General features: G+C 39.2%; 1 pseudogene; it reads left to right on the forward strand.

Moving 5' to 3' along the window:
* The first annotated feature begins 10,666 nt into the window (after positions 1 to 10,666).
* On the forward strand, positions 10,667 to 11,928 carry LOC118001038 (annotated as a pseudogene).
* Positions 11,929 to 20,281: the final 8,353 nt, after the last annotated feature.

Below are 20,281 nucleotides of genomic sequence, written 5' to 3' on the forward strand. Positions count from 1 at the left end.
CATGCAGTCTCCCTCATTATCAACATCCCCCCCCAGATTGGTACATTTGTTAAAAGTAATGAGCCTACATTGACACACCATAATAATCACCCAAAGTCCATAGTTCACATACAGTTCACTCTTGGTGATGTACATTCTATAGGTTTGGACAAATATATAATGACAAGTATCCATCATAATACTATCATATAGAGTATTTTCATTGCCCTAAAAATCTTCTGTGCTCCTCCTGTTCATCTGTCCCCTACCCCATAATCCCTGGCAATCACTGATCTTCTTTTTTTTTTTTTTTTAAGATTTTATTTATTTGACAGAGAGAGAGACAGCGAGAGAGGGAACACAAGCAGGGGGAGTGGGAGAGGGAGAAGCAGGTTTCCCGCGGAGCGGGGAGCCCAATGTGGGGCTCGACCCCAGGACCCTGGGATCATGACCTGAGCCGAAGGCAGATGCTCAACCACTGAGCCACCCAGGCGCCCCAACCACTGATCTTCTAATTGTCTCAACAGTGTTGCCTTTTCCAGAACATTATATAGTTGGAGTTATACAGTAGGTAGACTTTTCAGATTAGTTTCTTTCACTTAGAAAAATTCCTCTAGTTCTTTTCAGTGCCTAGTAATATTCCATTGTATGGATGCACCACAGTATCCATCCACCTACTGTATGTCATCGTGATTGCTTCCAGATTTTGGCAGTTACGAATAAAGCTGCTATGATCTGTGTGCAGGTTTTTGTGTGGACGTAAGTTTTCAACTGCCCGAGGAGCAGGTTTGATGGATTGATGGTAAGAGTATATTGAGTTTTGTAAGAAACTGCCAAACTGTCTTCCAAAGAGGCTGTACCATTTTACATTCCCTTCAGCAGTGAATGAAAGTTGCTCTACATCCTTGCCAGCATTTGGAGTTGTCAGTGTTCCAGATTTTGGCCATTCTAATAGGTATGTAGTAGTATGTAATTGTTCCTTTAATTTGCATTTCTGTGATGACACGTGATGTGGAGTATCTTTTCATATACTTCCTTGCCAGTTGATACTATCTTTGGTGAGATGTCTTTGGCTTATTTTTTAAATTGTGTTGTTTTCTTTTTCTTTTTTTTTTTTTAAGATTTTTTTATTTATTCATTTGAGACACAGAGATAGAGAGTGAGAGCATGAGCAGGGAGAGAGGGAGAGGGAGAAGCAGGCTCCCCACTGAGCCAGGAGCCTGATGTGGGGCTTAATCCCAGGACCCTGGGATCTTGACCTGAGCCAAAGGCAGACGCTTAATCATCTGAGCCACCCAGGCATCCCGGGTTGTTTGTTTTCTTAAGGTTTAAGTTAGTTTTAAGAATTTTTCACATATTTTGGATAGTAGTCCTTTATCAGATGTCTTTAGCAAATATTTTTTCTCAGTCTGTGGCTTGTCTTATCATTTTCTTGATACTGTCTTTCATAGTGCAGAAGTTTTTAATCTTAATGTGCTCCAGCTTTTCAATTGTTTCTTTCATGGATTGGGTCTTTGATGTTGTGGCCGAAAAGTCATCACCATATACCCAAGGTCATCTATTTCCTGCTGTTATGTTCTAGAGTATTACAGTTTGTTTTTTTTTTTCTTTTTCTTTTTCTTTTTTTTTTTTTAAAGATTTTATTTATTTATTTGAGAGACAGAGAATGAGAGACAGCATGAGAGGGAGGAGGGTCAGAGGGAGAAGCAGACTCCCCGCTGAGCAGGGAGCCTGATGCGGGACTCGATCCCAGAACTCCAGGATCATGACCTGAGCCGAAGGCAGTCGCTTAACCAACTGAGCCACCCAGGCGCCCCTAGAGTATTACAGTTTTGCAGTTTATGTTACATTTAGGTTTGTGATCCACTATGAGTTAATTTTTGTGAAGAATGTAAAATCTGTCTCTAGATTCATTGTTTTGTATGTGGATGTCTAGTTATTGAAGAGACTGTCTTCTTTCCATTGTATTGCTTTTGCTCCTTTGTCAAAGATCAATTAACTATACATATATGGACGTCTATTTCTGGGCTCTGTTCTCTTTCACTCATCTGTCTATTCCCTCACCTATACCACACTGTCTTGGGTGCTGTCACTGTATAGTAAGTCTTGAGGTTGGCTAGTGGCAGGCCTCCAACTTTGTTCTTCTCCTTAAATATTGTGTTGACTGTTCTGGATTTTTTTGCCTTTCCATATAAACTTGAGGATTGGTTTGTCACTATCCATAAGAAAACGTGCTGGGATTTTGATTGGCATTGCATTCAATTTGTAGATCAAATTGGGAAGAACTGACATTTTGACAATATTGAGTCTTCCTATCCATGAATGGAATATTTCTCCATTTATTCATCTTTGATTTTGTTCATCAGGGTTTTGTAGTTTGTTTCATATAGACCTTGTATATATAATATGAGATTTATTCCCAAGTATTTAATTTTTGAGTGTCCTAATGTAAATGGTATTGTTTTTAATTTCAAATTCCACTTGTTCATTGCTATATATAGGAAAATGATTGACTTTTGTATATTAACCTTGTATCCTGCAACCTTTCTTTTTTTTTTTTTTTAATTTATTTATTTGACAGAGAGATAGCACAAGTAGGCAGAGCGGCAGGCAGAGGGAAAGGGAGAAGCAGGCTCTCTGCTGAGCAGGGAGCCTGATGCGGGGCTCTATCCCAGGACCCTGGGATCATGACCTGAGCTGAAGGCAGCCGCTTAACCGACTGAGCCACCCAGGCGCCCCTATAATTGTTTATTAGTTCCAGGAGCTCTTTTGTGTCTTCTACATAGATGATCATGTCATCTGCAAACAAGACAGTTTATTTCTTCCCTCCCAATCTGCGTACCTTTTGTTTCTTCCTGTCTTTTTTTTTCCCCTAAATAATCTCTATACCCAATGTAGGGCTCCAACTCGCAACTCCAAGATTGGGTTGCATGCTCTGAGCCATCCAGGCTCCCCTTTTCTTGTCTTCTTACATTAGCTAGCACTTTCACTATGCTGTTGAAAGAAGTGTCGAGGGGACTTCCTTGCCTTGTTGCTGATCATAGTGAAAAAGCTTCAAGTTTCTCTCATTAAATATGCTAACTGTTTTTTTTTTTTAATTTATTTATTTGAGAGAAAGGGGAGAAAGAAACTAAGCGGACTCCATACTGAGTGTGGAACCCCAACGCAGGCCCAATCTTAGGACCCTGAGATCATGACCTGAGCTGAAACTATGAGTCAGACAGACGGTCAACCTGCTGTGCCACCCAGGTGCCTTGCTGTATGTTTTTTTATAGATACTCTTTATTAAGTTGAGGAAGTTCCCCTTTATTCTTAGTTTCCTGAGAGTTTTTATCATGAATAGATGTTAGATTTTGTCAGTTGCTTTCTCTGCATCTATTAATAATGGTCATGTGAGTTTTCTTTAGTAGCCTGTTGATGTGATTGGTTACATTAATTGATTTTTGAATGTTGGACCAGCCTTGACTACTTGGTATAAAGCCCACTTAGTTGTGGTGTACAATTCCTTTAATACATTGTTGAATTTGATTTGCTAATATTTTACTGAAGATTTTTGCATCTATATTCATGAGACATATTGTTCTATAGTTTTCCTGTAATGTCTTTGGTTTTGGTATTAGGGTAATGCTGGCCTCATAACATGAGTTAGGAAGTATTCCCTCTGCTTCTATCCTCTGAAAGAGCTTGTGGAGAATTCATATAATTTCTTCCTTAAATATTTGGTAGAGTTTACCAGTGAACCCCTCTGGGCCTGGGAACCCATCTGGAAGGTAATGAATTATTGATTCAATTTCTTTAATAGATAGAAACCTATTCAGGTAGTTTATTTATTTATTTTTTTAAAGATTTTTCTTAATTTATTAGAGAGAGAGAGCACGAGCAGGGGGAGGAGTAGAAGGAAAAGCAGACTCCGCACTGAGCAGGGAGCCCAAGGTGGGGCTCAATCCCAGGATACTGGGATCATGACCTGAGCCAAAGGCAGATGCTTAACAGACTAAGCCACCCAGGAGCCCTGTTTATTCTTGTGAGTTTTGGCAAATTGTGTTTTTTAAGAAATTGGTCCATTTCATCTAGTTTATCAAATTCATGAGCATAGAGTTGTTCACAGTAGTTCTTTAGTATCCTTTTAATGGCTATAGAATCTATAGTTACGTCCTTTTTTTTTTTTCCTTAGGCTGACTAGAGGCTTATTGGTTTTTTTTTTTTTAAAGATTTTATTTATTTATTTGACAGAGAGAGACACAGCGAGAGAGGAAACACAAGCAGGGAGAGTGGGAGAGGGAGAAGCAGGCTTCCCGCTGAGCAGGGAGCCCGACGCGGGGCTCGAGGGGCCCCTGACACGGGGCTCGAGGGGCCCCCGAGGCTTATTGATTTTATTTATCTTTTCAGAGTCAGCTTTTGGTTTCAGTGATTTTTCTCTATTGATTAACTGTTTTCAATTTCAACTATTTCTGCTCTAATTCTATTATTCCTTTCCTCTTTGGATTCAGTTTGCTTTTCTTTTTTTAGTTTCCTAAAGTAGAAACTTAGATCATTGATTGTAGAACTTTCTTCTTTTCTAATACATGCATTCAGTGCTATAAATTTTTCTCTATGTTCCACTTTGCTGCATCCCACAAATTTAGATAAGTTGTGTTTTCATTTTCATTTATTCAAAATAATTTTTAATTTCTCCTGAGGGTGTGACCATCAGAAGGCAGAAATCATCATGGTCCATCTTTGAGGCTCCCTATCACTAAATGTTAGCTCTTTTTATGATTATTTTTTTCCAATTTTTAAAAGTTTGGCCTTAGGAGGGTTGCTCTAAATTACCTTTCCTTTGTTCTTTAAAAATAATTTTATCACATATGTATATATTCTTGAACAATATTTGTTCTTGTCTTGTATTTAATCTGTTTTAAAAAAATCAGATATTCTGTGCAAAGATAATTCCTAACCAGGAGCCTATTTTCTATTACTGTTAAGTGGAAAAATTACAATTTATTACATGTTTCCTAGAACAATAAAATACTCTTAAATAAGGGACAAGCTATCAAGTTAGCATGACAATATATAAATATGTTTAAAATACCACCTTTTGGTTGCTAAATTATGTTTATTTTTGCCTTATATATTTTGAGGCTATTTCACTAGGTACATGCAAACTTAGAATTTTTTTATCTTCCTGGTTAAGTATCATGTTTACCATTTCATAAGGATCTTCTTAATTTCTAAATATGTATTTATTTCTTCTAAATGTGGCGTTTTCTGATTTCTCTTGGTTAATAGTTCCCTGGTGTGTGAGTGTAATTAAAATTCAACTTTTTTTTAATTCCAATGATTTTTTTTTTCTTTCTTTTTTTTTTTTGGATTTTATTTATTTGAGAGACAGTGAGATCTAGAGAGATAGGGCATACGCACAGAGGGAGAGGGAGAGAGAGAAGCAGACTCCCCACTGAGCAGGGAGCCCGATGCGGGGCTTGATCCCAGGACCCTGGGATCATGACCCAAGCCCAAGACAGACGCTTAACCCACTGAGCCACCCAGGTGCCCCTATAATTCAACTTTTCTGTGGCCTTTTAGGAATATCCCTTGTAAATAACATACCTGAATTTTACTTTATATCCAATCACTGGTAATTTGTCTCTTTTACCTGACAAGTTTAATCTATTAATATTTGTTATGATTATAGTAAATTTGTTTCTACCCTCCTATATTTGCATTTCTACTTAATCCACTTGTATTCTTCCTTTATTCTTTGCTTGCTCCTCCCCTCTTTTTTTTTTTTTTTTTTTTTTTTAGTTTTGTGTTTGTTTTTCTTTTCTATAATTTTCCCTCTGATGGCTTAAAAGGTTTAGCGTTCTGGGGGTTTTTTGTTTGTTTTTAGTAATTATTCTTAAATTTTACCGAGTTATTTAACTTGACAAAGAATCAAGTTAAACAAATATCTCAACCAAAGATTTTAATATATTTTAACTACATTAGTACAACTTGTATGACAATTATGGTGTATTTTAGTTTTATCCTATTATAATCCCACAGATTACTATTATCATTTTATACAGAAGTACTTATTTAGATTCACAGAAACATTTGCCATTTTATAAATTCCTTGTATCTCAAATTAACTTTTGAGAGGATTTCCTCTCTTTGAAGTATGCTTTTTGGAAAATTTCCTTTAGCAAAGATCCATTGACAGTGAAAATCTTGCTTATTTGAAAAATCACTCATTTTCATGAGATTGTTTTTTCAGGGTCTGTCCATCTTTTATTTCTATATAAGTGATCTGTCTTTTTCCTCTGACTACTTTTTTTTTTTTTTTTTAAGATTTTATTTATTTATTTGAGAGAGAGAGAATGAGAGACAGCACATGAGAGGGGGGAGGGTCAGAGGGAGAAGCAGACTCCATGCCAAGCAGGGAGCCCGATGCGGGACTCGATCCAGGGACTCCAGGATCATGACCTGAGCCGAAGGCAGTCGCCTAACCAACTGAGCCACCCAGGCGCCCTCTGACTACTTTTAAGATCTGAAGCTCTGTGATCTGCTATTTCACCAAAATATGTCTTATCATTGATTTTGTTTTGTTTTTAATCCTCTTTGGTATATAATATGCTTTCCAAGTCAATGGAATCATATATCTTCTTGATTCTGAAAAATTCTCAGCTATTATCTTTAAATTTTTTCATTTTTAGAAATTTCATTTGGTTGTTTTTCAAACCTACCTGTTCTTCCTTGGTGGTTATTTTCTTCCTCAAATGTGTGATTTTATCATTTATCTCTTTAGTCATTTTACATGGAGTAATTTTGTATTCCATATTTGCAATTCCAGTACTTGAAATTTTTTAATTGAAATCTCTTTTTGTTTTCTCTTCTGACCCTGCCATTGGTTTCTTACCGTGTTGGAGGTCTCTAAGACCACCCCCCAAGTTTGATGATTAGCTAGGAGAATTCAGAGGATTCAGTTACACTCGTGGTGATGATTTATTATCAGTGAAAGGATGTAAAGCAAAATCAGCAAAGGGAAAAAGGTGCCTGAAGCAAAGTCTGCAGGAAACAAGCCACAAGCTTCCAAGTGTCCTTTCCCAGTGACTCACAAAGGATGCACTTAATTTCCTAGCAGGAAGTTGTGATGATACCCACAAAATGTTGTCTACCACAGAAGCTCATTAGAGACTTGTCACTCTGGATGTTTTGGGGTGCTGGTCATGTACTCACCCTTTACCTAACATGTACCCAAATTTTAGGCTCCCAGAAGGAAAGCAGGTATTTATCTTAAACCACAATGTTTGTACTCCAGTGCACTGGAAGCCACTCATTATTTAGGAAATGCTGGGAATCCTCCAGAAATCTGAGTTCCTAGACTCTGGCCAAAGGAAATCTTCCAAGCAGACCTTTTTAAGGATATCAGTCTCAGGCTTGCAATGTTTACTCTTTACACTTCTTGTGAATTTGTTAGTCTTTGTTTATGATCTCTGATTTGTTTGGTCTCAATTATTGGAAATTCCAGAGGAAGCCAGCGTTAACCTTAAAAAATAAAACTGCTGGTTATTTTACTAGCAAAAGCTGGGTTTATTTGGGAATAGCAGAGAATTGCAATCTGGAACAAGCAAGCTACTGCAGAACTGGAGGCAAGTCACAGAACAAAGCAGAGGAACACTTAAAGATTAGGAAAGGGGAACATTAGGAAGTCTGATATAAATGAAAATTCCATTGTATTAAAGTGGCAGTTTGAAGTATAGTGGATTTTCATTGGCTGAGCTGTTGCCCGGCAAAGCTTTTCTTCCTTCTACTGAGATAGCAAAATAGTGTCCAAGGGCAAGGTCCATCTCTTCCTGTTGGATCTGTAATTGACATGTTAGGGCATAAGAGCTCCCACTGGGAACCTCCTGACTCCATTCTAAATGAGATTTCCTTTTAACTTTCACACCAGCATTTGCTATTACCTTAAACCAGTATTAGTACCAATCAGGTTAGGTTTTGCCAAAGTAACAAGTAACCCTGAAAGATATCAGTAGTTTTAAATAATGAAAATTTGTTTTGTTTTTTAAAGATTTTTTTATTTATTTGTCATAGAGAGCGAGCATGCACAAGCAGGGGGAGAGCAGGCTCCCCACTGAGCAAGGAGCCCCATGTGGGACTTGATCCCAGGACTCTGGGATAAGAAAGAATTAGGCTCTGAAATATGTACCTGTTATTTTTCATAAAATAAGTTACAATTTCATCAAGGTTTTTCATTACCTGCTCCTGCCCCACATCCTTTTGGAAGATCCTCTCACACTTAAACTGAAAATTTCTGAGAGGGAAAAAAGCATTTCAAAGTCTCTTCCCCCTAACTGCTGACAGTTTTTAGAGTAAAGTAATTCTGACTTACTTGATTCAATACCAGTGTGAAGCTCAGTTTCCTACACAGGTCATTCCACATCCCCCTTGGTCCATCCTCCTCACTGTGGCCAGAGTAATTTTTTCAAAATGCAAATAAGATCACTTCACTTCCCTGCTACCGGCTGTTGCACAGCTTCTTACCCCTCTCAGGGTAAAATTTAAAGGGTTCCTAGGACTACTAGGTGTTGAGTGACCCAGGGAATAAAAGTATTCTGTTTATTCCTGCCAAGACATTTTGGAGGATTTTTAATTGATGCTATTTTCCCAGAGTAGTTACATATAACTTTGGGATGCTCTCCATGGTTCTTCACCCTTCCTCTTCTTATTTTCTTCCTTTCTTCCTCTCTGCTCTACCCCTTTTACTGCCAGAAAGAGAGTATATTGTATTGAAGAGAGAAGTGTATTAGTAATTACATTACTTAGTTTTTTTAGTAAAGTAATAATGTATATTGGCTGTTTGTAGAGGCATATATATCTATATATGGAATTAATTTTTATGCTGTTATTAGAAATCTACTAAATTAGCACATTTGAGAGAATAAGGTCAGAAAGCCCCTGTAGTCACAGGTGAAATGAGGTGGTTGTGGATGGTTGTTCACATTCTTGCTACTACAAGAGGCAAGAACACAGTTGGCTTTCCATCAAGTGGAGCAGAGGATCCAACAGAAACTCTGTTCCAGTCTCCATTTAGTTTAAGGATATTATAATATCTTTTTTAAAAACATATGCAAATGAGGAAAATGATAATTAGTCATGATGGACTAGCTAGCTCTACTCTGGAGAAAAATCTAATAGGAGTTTGGTGGTGGAGAATGGGGTGATGTGCAGAGACACCTTTGGAGAAGGGTTAGGGATGCTGGGGCAGCATATTTGTGGAGACTCTAGCATGTTGCCTCTCTCGCCTTCAGTGGGACTCTGATCAGCCTCAATAAACCTAGCACATTGCCTCCTCCATTTCATCTTGTTGGATAAATGGAAAGCAACCATAGATGAATCTTGCCATAGTGTTTTTTTTTAAATGTTACTATCAAAGGAAAATAATAGTCTCACCTTAATCTATTTGAAAAGTACAATAGAAAGAAGCATAAATAACTCCCAATCCCATTAACATCAGTTAATTACTATTATCATTTGGCATATTTGTATAATTGAGATAATATATTTATAACTTTGTACTCTTATTTTTCCACCTACCTTTCTCAAGCATTTTCCTAAGTCATTTAAACCCTTTATAAATACAGTTTTGATTCCTTTGTAATATCCTATGATGTGAATGCACAAGGATATTTCCCTATTTTTTATTTTGTGTATAATTCAGAATTAATGGAAATGGAAGTTAATATTTGTCCTAAAATGTAGCTAATAACATAAATCCACAGATAAATAGAGATCATACCATCATGAAATTTTTTTTTTTAATTATCAGCAATTTGATATTAGATTTGGCGATTGAAATTTGGGTTTACATTTAAGCTATCCCTAATGTGTGGTGGCCAACCAAGTATCTTTGTGAATAGATTTAATTAAGCAATATTTTAAGGAGGAGACTAAGACTATCTAACCAGAAAATTCTGTTGAATCCTCTTTCAAGAGATATCTAGAATTCAGTCCACACCACCAACACATACATCACCTTGGGTCATTGCAATCATTTCCTCACTGTTCTCTCTGCTTCCACTCTTGTCCCTACATATTCTGTTCTTTATAGGACACCCAGAGTGATTTGTTCCAATATGAGGGCACTTTTCTCCTCTGCTCGATAACTTCCAACTGACACCCTTCTAATTCAGAGTAAATGCCTAAGTCTTTGAAGGGTAGGTCTCCTGCTGTATGTAGCCATATCTTGAAGATAGTAGGTACAGTCCTGCCTTATGGCCCTTGGGCTGCCGTTCCTTCTTCTAGAATGCTTTCTCCTCAGTAGTCGCTAGGCTTGTTTCCTCATCTTCTTGTGTTTATTCAAATGTCATTTTTCCTAATGAGGTCTTCCTTAAGTAACATATTTAAAATCATAATCCCCCTGCCCCTCTACATCATAATCCTCTTCCTTGCTGCTTAATTGTTTTTTGTAGGGTTCATCCTTCTAACATTCTCTATAATTGATTTGTGTGTGTTTTTGTTTTGTTTTGTTTACTACTTATCTCCCTCTCCCCCCATTATAATACCAGCTGCCAGAATGCAAAGCTTTTTATTAGTTTTGTTCACTGCTATATTCCCAGTGCCTAATATAATGCCTGGTCCATAGCTGACCCTTGATAAATATTGTTTGAATGCATGAATAAAAGTTTTCTTCCTGGAAAGAAAGAATTATGTTTCTTATAGAGAAACAATGTTAGCTATATCAGCAAACTGGCTAGCCCAGTGGACTGCTGTAACCCCTAGAGTGGTAGACAAAATAAAATGTCCTTTATGGAGACCCCCGACCCCAGATGCAGTCCTGTGAGTCATATCGGGGAGCTCCGTCTCCACCTCCACCTCCACCTCCAGCAGGAAGTCATTATGTGACTAATACATTTTCATCAGATTTCCTCTGATTTATCTGAAGTATATGTGTGAGAATAATGTGCACTGCCAAGAACTGGAATTAGGTTCCAGCCTCCAGCTATTTTCTTAATCTATGACAATGAAATGAAGGGGAAAGTTGCCAATGCCTCATGCCAGTCTGAAAATTTCAGTTTTCAGATTGCAACAGAGCTGCTGAAAAATTAAAGAATCATCCATGACACAAGAATTACCTTGAACAAGTGTCCCTGAGGCAGCTAGAGAAGTTATTCAGGTTTTTTATGAGGTTACTTTTGGGGGCAAAGTTTAGTTGGGAAAATGGAACAAATTTCAACAGGAGGGCGCCTGGGTGGCTCAGTCGTTAAGCGTCTGCCTTCGGCTCAGGTCATGATCCCGGGGTCCTGGGATCGAGTCCCACATCGGACTCCCTCCTCGGGGGGAAGCCTGCTTCTCCCTCTCCCCCTTACACTGCTTGTGTTCCTGCTCTCGCTATCTCTGTCTCTGTCAAATAAATAAATAAAATCTTTAAAAAAAAAAAAAATTTCAACAGGAAACAGCAATTGATCCTGAGGAAGACCTGAACAAACTAGATGAAAAGAAACTTGCTAAAAGAAAGAGCATCATGGATGAACTTTTTGAGAAAAATCAGAAGAAGAAAGATGATCTGAATTTTGTTTATGACATCAAAGTTGAGTTCCCTCAGGATGAACAACTGCAGTCTTGTGGCTGGGACACAGAGTCAGCTGATGAGTTCTGATATCAAAATCTCACAAGAATTGATTGTGCTAGCAGAAAATCCATGTTTATTCAAAGGATGTATGAACATGGTTCTAGAAAAATCTGTAAAGAACACTAAATGTACATGTTGGGTCAAGTTTGGATTGACCAGGTTACTTTTCAAAACCAGGACATGCAGAGTATCTACTGTGTAGATGTGTGAGGAATATACGAAAACCAGAATATAGGAATCTGCCTTTAAGGAGCTTACAATCTAATTGGAAGATAACTCAAAAACTTGTGAAAAGCTAATTAACAGAATTAGGCAGCAAAAAGATTAGAGCCAAATGCCTGATGAAAGTTAAAGAGGGTCAGAGCCTAGATGACCATAGGGTAGAATAGTCAGGGAAGACTGTGTCCTTTAGTAGAGAGATAGGGCTTTGGCTGCTCCTCGAAATGATAGTGTTTGGATAGAAATTCCTTATATAGAATTCCAGATGAGAGAAACTGGGAGAAAAAAAGGGAGGAGGGTAGTGGTAAAGAGATAGGGATTAGAACATTTTATTTGGGGAACAGTAAGCAAATTATAGTTTGGTAAGATTGGAGGGCGTGTATGGTTACCAGAGGATTATCCTGTGTGCAATGTGTCTTTATACGTATTTAACTCTGGAGTGGGAGAGTAGCCCTACTGAATACCCTGCAGCTGCAAGTGGATGTCATTTGATGGACAGCAGGGGAAGGCTGCCACTCCAGGATCAGGAAACCTGTACTAAAGATATTCTGAAACCCTGAAGCTCTTCCCATAAATAAAGAGGTTTGTTTGTAAAATGGGAAATGTAGCCATAACGAACGAATAATAGGCATTTCCAGTTTAGGTCTATTCATGAGTTTGGATCTACAAAGAGAAGATCTTTGTTGAACCAGGTTATATGTGTACAGATACATCTTTCTTCTTATTAGAATATTGTTTAATTGGCAGATATTCTATGTTTTCTTCAGGGAGATTAATATTAAACTGAAAATTATTCACTCTTTCAAAAAAAAAAAAGTCCTTTATGGCTACTACCCATTCCAAGTGACCTACTTTGCAACACTTGGATTTTAGGAATGAAGAATGTTCACAGAGGCAGACTTTCCAGACATGCCCTTGACTGACAGGATTTTTTTTTTTTTAAGATTTTATTTATTTATTTGAGAAAGAATGAGTGGAGGGGAGAGGCAGAGGGAGGGGGAGAAGCAGACTCCCCACTGAGCGGGGAGCCTGACTAGCTTGATCCCAGGATCCCGGGATCATGACCTGAGCTGAAGGCAGACACTTAACCGACTGAGCCACCCAGGCGGCCCTGACAGAGGATTTCATACAGAATTAGGGGTTTGCCTTTCCACAGAGGCATCACATGATACATGGTCCTAGATGAAGTATGTCTATGTTCAAATAAATGTAAACTGAAATCCCTGTCCTTCAGGTGCTTATTTCTGTTTCTCCTCTCCTGTGAAATGAGGAGGAATAATTTTTTTTTGGCTGTAGCCCAGATGACCTAGCATTGACTTTCTAGTTCTCATTGATAACCATGGTAGAGCAAGTACATGGAAGTGTTGACAGAACACAAGGGGCAAGCAGTGTGCCCATGTGCGCCCAGGCTCTGGGAGGCTGGTGAGGGCAGGATGCAGAGTGCTGCCCTCTCTTCCCACTCTGTTGCTATCTCTGAGGGGATCCCTGGCTCCCCTGTCTGGTGAGGACTCCCCATGGGCTGACTGTCATAACCAGATATTCTCCCCACCCCAGGCTGGAGGCTCCTTCCTCTTCATACCCTGAGGCTGGTCCAGATTCTCTGTAGGGCTGGAAAGGGCCCCTTGTGGTAAGGACAAAAGATAGGGAGAGTGCTGCCCATCCCTGAAGTTGGGAGTGGCCTAGTGAGTCAAGGTTCACAGCCCCCAGGTAGGTGTGGAGTGATGCTGACAACAGTTGTTCTGGTCCTAAGCAGGATTTTCTGGTTTAGGTGGAAGTTTGCATAAATGACTGATTTGAGACAATGCTACAGGGCTCAGCCAGGGACAGACTTGATAACTGGGTCAGGTCAGGTTGGAATACATTGTCAACCACTGATTACCCAATTTATCCCGTGAGTGCCCAGAGCACTTTCCTTGTAGTCTTACCAATCTTGGCGTTGACTTTGTCCTCACCAGCTGGTATGATCAGGGGCAACATGCAACAAAGCAAGAAGGATTCAACCCAAGCAGCAACTCTGTTATGACAGACTGAACTCTTCATCTTCTTCCTATAATCCAATATTCTTTTCTTTTGCTTGCTATTTGGGGTACATAAATTTTAACTCTAAATAATTTTATCTCCCTTTTTTTCTGCTCTACCTATGTGTACCTATTCTCACCACACACCAGTTTCTTTCATAATGTCTTCCTCTTCTTTCCTATTTTAAGACCACCCCCCTTGTCTTGGCACTCAGCCATCCCCACCTCTTTATTGTGCTAATCTGTCTTTGGAGTCATGGTTCTCACTGTGTGGTTCCTGGACTAGTAGCATCAGTATTTCTTGGAAGCATTTTAGAAATGCAAACTCTCAGTCTTCATTCCCAGACCCCCTGGATCAGAAACTTTGGGGTGAGGTGGGGCTGGGCCCTCCAGGTGAGAACCTCTGAACCACTGATGAACATGATAACCAGATTCACCTGCTAAAACATTGTCATTCACCTGCTAAAACAACTGAACAGGTTTCACTTAAATCAGACTATCCACTTGCACTATTTTCCTGTCATTCCCCTTCCCAATCTGCTCCCAACCCCACTGCTATCTCCTGGTGTCTGAACCCCATTCACCTTCCTTGATTGTTTTTCTTCAACCCCCTTTACAGATTTAGGCATTCAGCAAGAACTTATCAAGTGCTCACAGGGGATATCTAACAAGGGCTCTTTTCCTCTCTGTTTGGTTCTTTTAATCAAAAAGTCACCTTCTTGTGAAAAAAAAAAAAAAGTCACCTTCTTTTTAAAAAAAAACAAACAAAATGTGAGCATCTGCTGTTTATAGCCATCTTTCCCAAACATGCTTCATGTTGGGAAATAGTTGGGTACTTATTCCAATTATTGATCTGTAGGACCACTTGCTACAGTTGCCCCCTAGCTCAGACATCTTGAATGGTTCCCCATTCCCTACAGGATTCAGTTTGAATTTATCAATTGCTATCTTCTGCATTTCCTTTGCTCCAGTTGGACTCCCATCTCCATGTTCTGACATTTCTGCTATTCCATGCACTCCTCTCTCCATACTCTCCATACTGAATCATATCCTTTTTGTCTTCAGCAGCATACCCCAAGTCTGTCTGCTGAGCCCAGCCCAGAACTCTCTCCTCCCTCTGGATTTATTCTGGTCTTACACACTTTTATGGTCTAACGCACTTATTTATCCCACCTTGTATTGACAACCATTATTTTATGTTTATGGATCTAGTTTCCCCAAATAGATTATAAGCTTCCCAAGGTTTTATAATATTAAACTTTTTTTTTAAAGATTTTATTTATTTATTTATTTATTTGACAGAGAGAGACACAGTGAGAGAGGGAACACAAGCAGGGGGAGTGGGAGAGGGAGAAGCAGGCTTCCTGCTGAACAGGGAGCCCGATGTGGGGCTCGATCCCAGGGCCCTGGGATCATAACCTGAGCCGAAGGCAGACACTTAACAACATTAAACTTTTTAACATCACACTCACAATGCCTGATTCCTTTCTTCTACTTCATATGAGTCTTTCTAAAACTGGCCTGATAATAAGAACACCTGGTGTTATTTGTGAAAAACATAGATTCTCAAAGCCCCACCGTAGATCTTCTGAACTAGATTCTTCAGGGGAAGGTCCTACAGATCAATAATTGGAATAAGTACCCAACTATTTCCCAACATGAAGCATGTTTGGGAAAGATGGCTATAAACAGCAGATGCTCACATTTTTTTTTTTTTTTAAAAAGAAGGTGACTTTTTGATTAAAAGAACCAAACAGAGAGGAAAAGAGCCCTTGTTAGATATCCCCTGTGAGCACTTGATAAGTTCTTGCTGAATGCCTAAATCTGTAAAGGGGGTTGAAGAAAAACAATCAAGGAAGGTGAATGGGGTTCAGACACCAGGAGATAGCAGTGGGGTTGGGAGCAGATTGGGAAGGGGAATGACAGGAAAATAGTGCAAGTGGATAGTCTGATTTAAGTGAAACCTGTTCTTCCTGGAAGGGGCATGCCGCCCTCATGACAGCTGTTGAGTAGGAATCCCAATAGTAAGGTGGGCATGTGAGTAGGACTCAAGGGAGAGGATGATGAAGTAAAACTCCCTTTTATTGTGTCTCACTCTGTGAGCTGAGTGATTTTGACACTCATGAGCCACCAGGAGCCAGGAAACTGCTTTCTCCCTAAATCATACATTGCAGAAATCCCTAAAAGGACTGTCTTGTTTTTAAAACAATCATTCAGGTCAACCTGTGCCACTTCTTACATGAAGAACAGTCCAGAAATCAACTTGCCCAAAAATGCACTGCTGTTCATTTTCAGAGGAGACTGGAATCTAGGTCTTCTTCTTTTTTTTTTTTTTTAAAGATTTACTTATTTGACAGAGACACAGCGAGAGAGGAAACACAAGCAGGGGGAGTGGGAGAGGGAGAAGCAGGCTTCCCGTGGGGCAGGGAGCCCGATGCGGGGCTCGATCCCAGGACCCTGGGATCATGACCTGAGCCAAAGGCAGACGCTTAACGACTGAGCCACCCAGGCGCCCTGGAATCTAGGTCTTCTGACTCAACCATCCTCGGGCTCTCTCTCTCTCTCTCTTTTTTTTTTAAAATCTTTACAGCTTTTTAAAAAAAATAATTGTATATTTTTTAAGAGTCTGTATTTTATGAATCTTTAGACAAGAATAATTAATACCTAACCTGATCCCAAATTTTCAGAAGTGAGACCTAATCCTAGAAAAATATTAATAATGGAGGTGAAGTGAAATGATGAAAAGTCCCTATCACAGTGACTGGCACATACTTGGCCTTTAATGTCTGTGTATTCTTTGGTCTTTGAATGCTAATTCACCTCACTGGCAAGCTCATTTCCACTGTTTACGTAAGTAAGGGTATTGGCTTTGGAGGTATTCAGATCTGAATTTGAATCCTGGCTCTGTCATGCATTGTGTAATTTTGTATATAATTGCTTACTCTCTCTAACCTTGGTTTCTCTACCTACAAAATGGGAATAATAATACCTTGCATAATTGCTCTGAAGAGTAAATATTAGATGCTTGAAAGTGCTTAGCACAATGCCAGACATTTAAGAAGTACTTAATAAATATGCATTGTTTTTATTATTGATTTGTGGCAAAACTTTAGTCCGATTAGTACCTTCTCATAAAGAGGCAATCACGGAAAGAGAATGATGTCTGAGCCAAATACCAGTTTGAATCTTGGACCCACCACTTACTACTTGTGTGATCTTGGAAATGTCATTTAACTGTTCCATGCCTTAGTTATCCCCATTTTACAGATGAAGACTGTACCTTCTCTGTGGGGTCATTGTGGGGAATGAATGAGTTAATATATGAAAAGTACTTAGTATAGTGCTTGGTACAACATAGATACTCAATAAATATTTGCTGTCATTAATATATTTCTTCCTGTACTTACTGGCCTTGAGATTTTGTTGAGTTTGAAGAGATCTCTTCCCTTGGCAAGACTAAACTTGGAAAACTCTTTTGTTTTTGTCTATTTCTATATTAGAGTTTATACCTGATGGCCTATTCCTCCAGGTCTGTCATTTCATCCCTTCATTTCTGCCTCTTCAGGTTGGAGGAGCCCTTTGCCTGATGGTCAGAAAATAATCAACCATGCATGAAAGGCATAGTCAACAGTAAAGGAACAAGAAAAATGCTGGAAATATATCAGATGTTTAGAACAATTTTGAAAATGAAAAAACTAGGCACAATTTTAAGGAATATTAAAAAATGAGCTGATCCAGACAGAATAGAAACTGTGCTGAAATCCCGGGCGCCTGGGTGGCTCAGTTGGTTAAGCGACTGCCTTCGGCTCAGGTCATGATCCTGGAGTCCCGGGATCGAGTCCCGCATCGGGCTCCCTGCTCGGCAGGGAGCCTGCTTCTCTGCCTCTGACCCTCCCCCCTCTCATGTGCTCTCTCTCTCTCATTCTCTCTGTCTCAAATAAATAAATAAATAAATAAATAAATCTTAAAAAAAGAAACTGTGCTGAAATCCCTTGAAATTAACCCCATTTTCCTGGCACGTGAAGGAGATAATATAGCATCTTTCCGTTTGCCCAAAGATAAGTTCTTTTATCTGTTCCTTTCTTCTTTTGGTATTTTCAACAAGTAGTCCCGAAAATACTCATTCTGACCTATTGATCCAGCCCTGTCCCCGTTAGGACTCTGTGAAGCCCTTTCTATAGTGAACTTTCCAGAGCATTGGCATCTCCTTATCTTTGTGTAAGGTTGTCACACTAATTACCTGCTCCTTATGGCTCCCCCACCTTCTGCCTAAAGGCGGGACTGTGGTTCTCTAGAGGTGTCCGCCCCTCCTCCAGAAGTTCAGAGGAGTGGCTCTGTTCTCAATTCTAGGGGTTAATCTTGATTGGCTTAAGTCCAACTTGGTAGTCTCATTGTTTTGTCAGTGATTGGTTTAGGCCTCAGTGTCTATCTTCTTGCAAATGAAACATGAAGGGAAGTCTGCTCTGCTGGGGGACGCTAGGAAATATGTCTTTGGTCTTAGAAATAAATTCACGGGAAGAAGCAGTACCTGTGTTTCTTCTGGATGCAGTTATGTCTGCATTTAATTTCAAGCAGCAGCTTTCTTGCAACCATGAGGAAAACTAAGAGTAAAAGGGCAGACGATGTGGGTGGAAAAATCATGGTTCCTTGATGATTAGAGCATAAGGTTAATCCAGAAGTCATCTTACTTTGGGAGTTCTTGTTATATGAGATAAATTTTCCTTAATATTTAAGCCACGCTGAGTTGTATATTATTACACAAGCCCTTGTTCTGCTTATTAGACAAAGACATTTTCTCTAAGCTCCATAACTTTAAGTTCTTTTAACTCTGTGAAGCTGCCCAGAAAGTCCCAGCCCAAAATAGCAGTCCTCTCCTCTGAACTTTATTCATCTCTCTTTCCATTTCTTATAATGCAAGATCCTATGATAACTTTTTGGAATTCTTAATTTCTGGTACACCACCTGAAAAACACAAACACTTTAACATATCTTTTTTTTTAAGTTTATTTTTTAAATAATCTCTGCACCCCATGTGGGGCTCAAACTCATGAGCCCAAGATCAAGAGTTGTGTGCTCCTCCTACTGAGCCAGCCAGGCGCCCCTAACATATCTTTGGTGGTATTTAGAATAGAATGAGAGTAATTTTGGCCTTTACAGTCTACACATTGGTTTGCACTAATTTGCATGATTGGCAGTATGTTTTAATGTAAAGAGTGTAGCTGGGGGTTGACCCACTTGACTCCAAGCTCCATCACTTACTAACTGCATGTTCTCAAGCAACTTGCTTAATCTCTCTAAATTTGTTTCCTCTTATATAAAATTTGGTTAATAATACCTCACAACATTATTTTTTGTGTGTGTGTGTCTATCAGTATTTATTTTTTTATTAACATGATGTATTATTTGTTTCAGAGGTACAGGTCTGTGATTCATCAGTCTTGCACAATTCACAGCGCTCACCATAGCACACACCCTCCCCAGTGTCTATCACCCAGCCACCCCATCCCTCTCACCCCCCTCCACTCCAGCAACCCTCAGTTTGTTTCCTATGCTTAAGAGTCTCTTATGGTTTATCCCCCTCTCTGTTTTCATCTTGTTTCATTTTTCCCTCCCTTCCCCTATGATCCTCTGTCTTGTTTCTCAAATTCCTCATATCAGTGAGATCATATGATACTTGTCTTTCTCTGATTGACTTATTTCGCTTAGCATAATACCCCCCAGTTCCATCCACGTCGTTGCAAATGGCAAGATTTCATTTTTTTCATGGCTGCATAATATTCCATTGTATATATATACCACATCTTATTTATCCATTCATCTGTTGATGGACATCTGGGCTCTTTCCATAGTTTGGCTATTGTGGACATTGCTGCGATAAACATTGGGGTGCAGGTGCCCCTTCAGATCACTACATTTGTATCTTTGGGGTAAATACCTAGTAGTACAATTGCTGGGTCATATGGTAGCTCTATTTTCAACTTTTTGAGGAACCTCCATACTGTTTTCCAGAGTGGCTGCACCAGCTTGCATTCCCCCCAACAGTATAAGAGGATTCCCCTTTCTCTGCATCCTCTCCAACATTTGTTGTTTCCTGACTTGTTAATTTTAGCCATTCTGACTGGTGTGAGGTGGTATCTCATTGACGTTTTGATTTGGATTTCCCTGATGCCGAGCGATGTTGAGCACTTTTTCATGTGTCTGTTGGCCATTTGGATGTCTTCTTTGGAGAAATGTCTGTTCATATCTTCTGCCCATTTCTTGACTGGATTATTCTCTGGGTGTTCAGATTGATAAGTTCTTTATAGATTTTGGATACCAGCCCTTTATCTGATATGTCATTTGCAAATATCTTCCCCCATTCTGTCAGTTGTCTTGGTTTTGTTAACTGTTTCCCTTGCCTCACAACATTATTTTGAGATTTAAATAGAACAATTAATGTAAAATTCCCAGGACACAATGGACAGTCAATGATGCC

Source organism: Mirounga leonina, unplaced genomic scaffold (assembly GCF_011800145.1).
Source record: "Mirounga leonina isolate KUSES-001 unplaced genomic scaffold, KU_Mleo_1.0 Mir_53, whole genome shotgun sequence".
NCBI classification, from domain to species: domain Eukaryota; kingdom Metazoa; phylum Chordata; class Mammalia; order Carnivora; family Phocidae; genus Mirounga; species Mirounga leonina.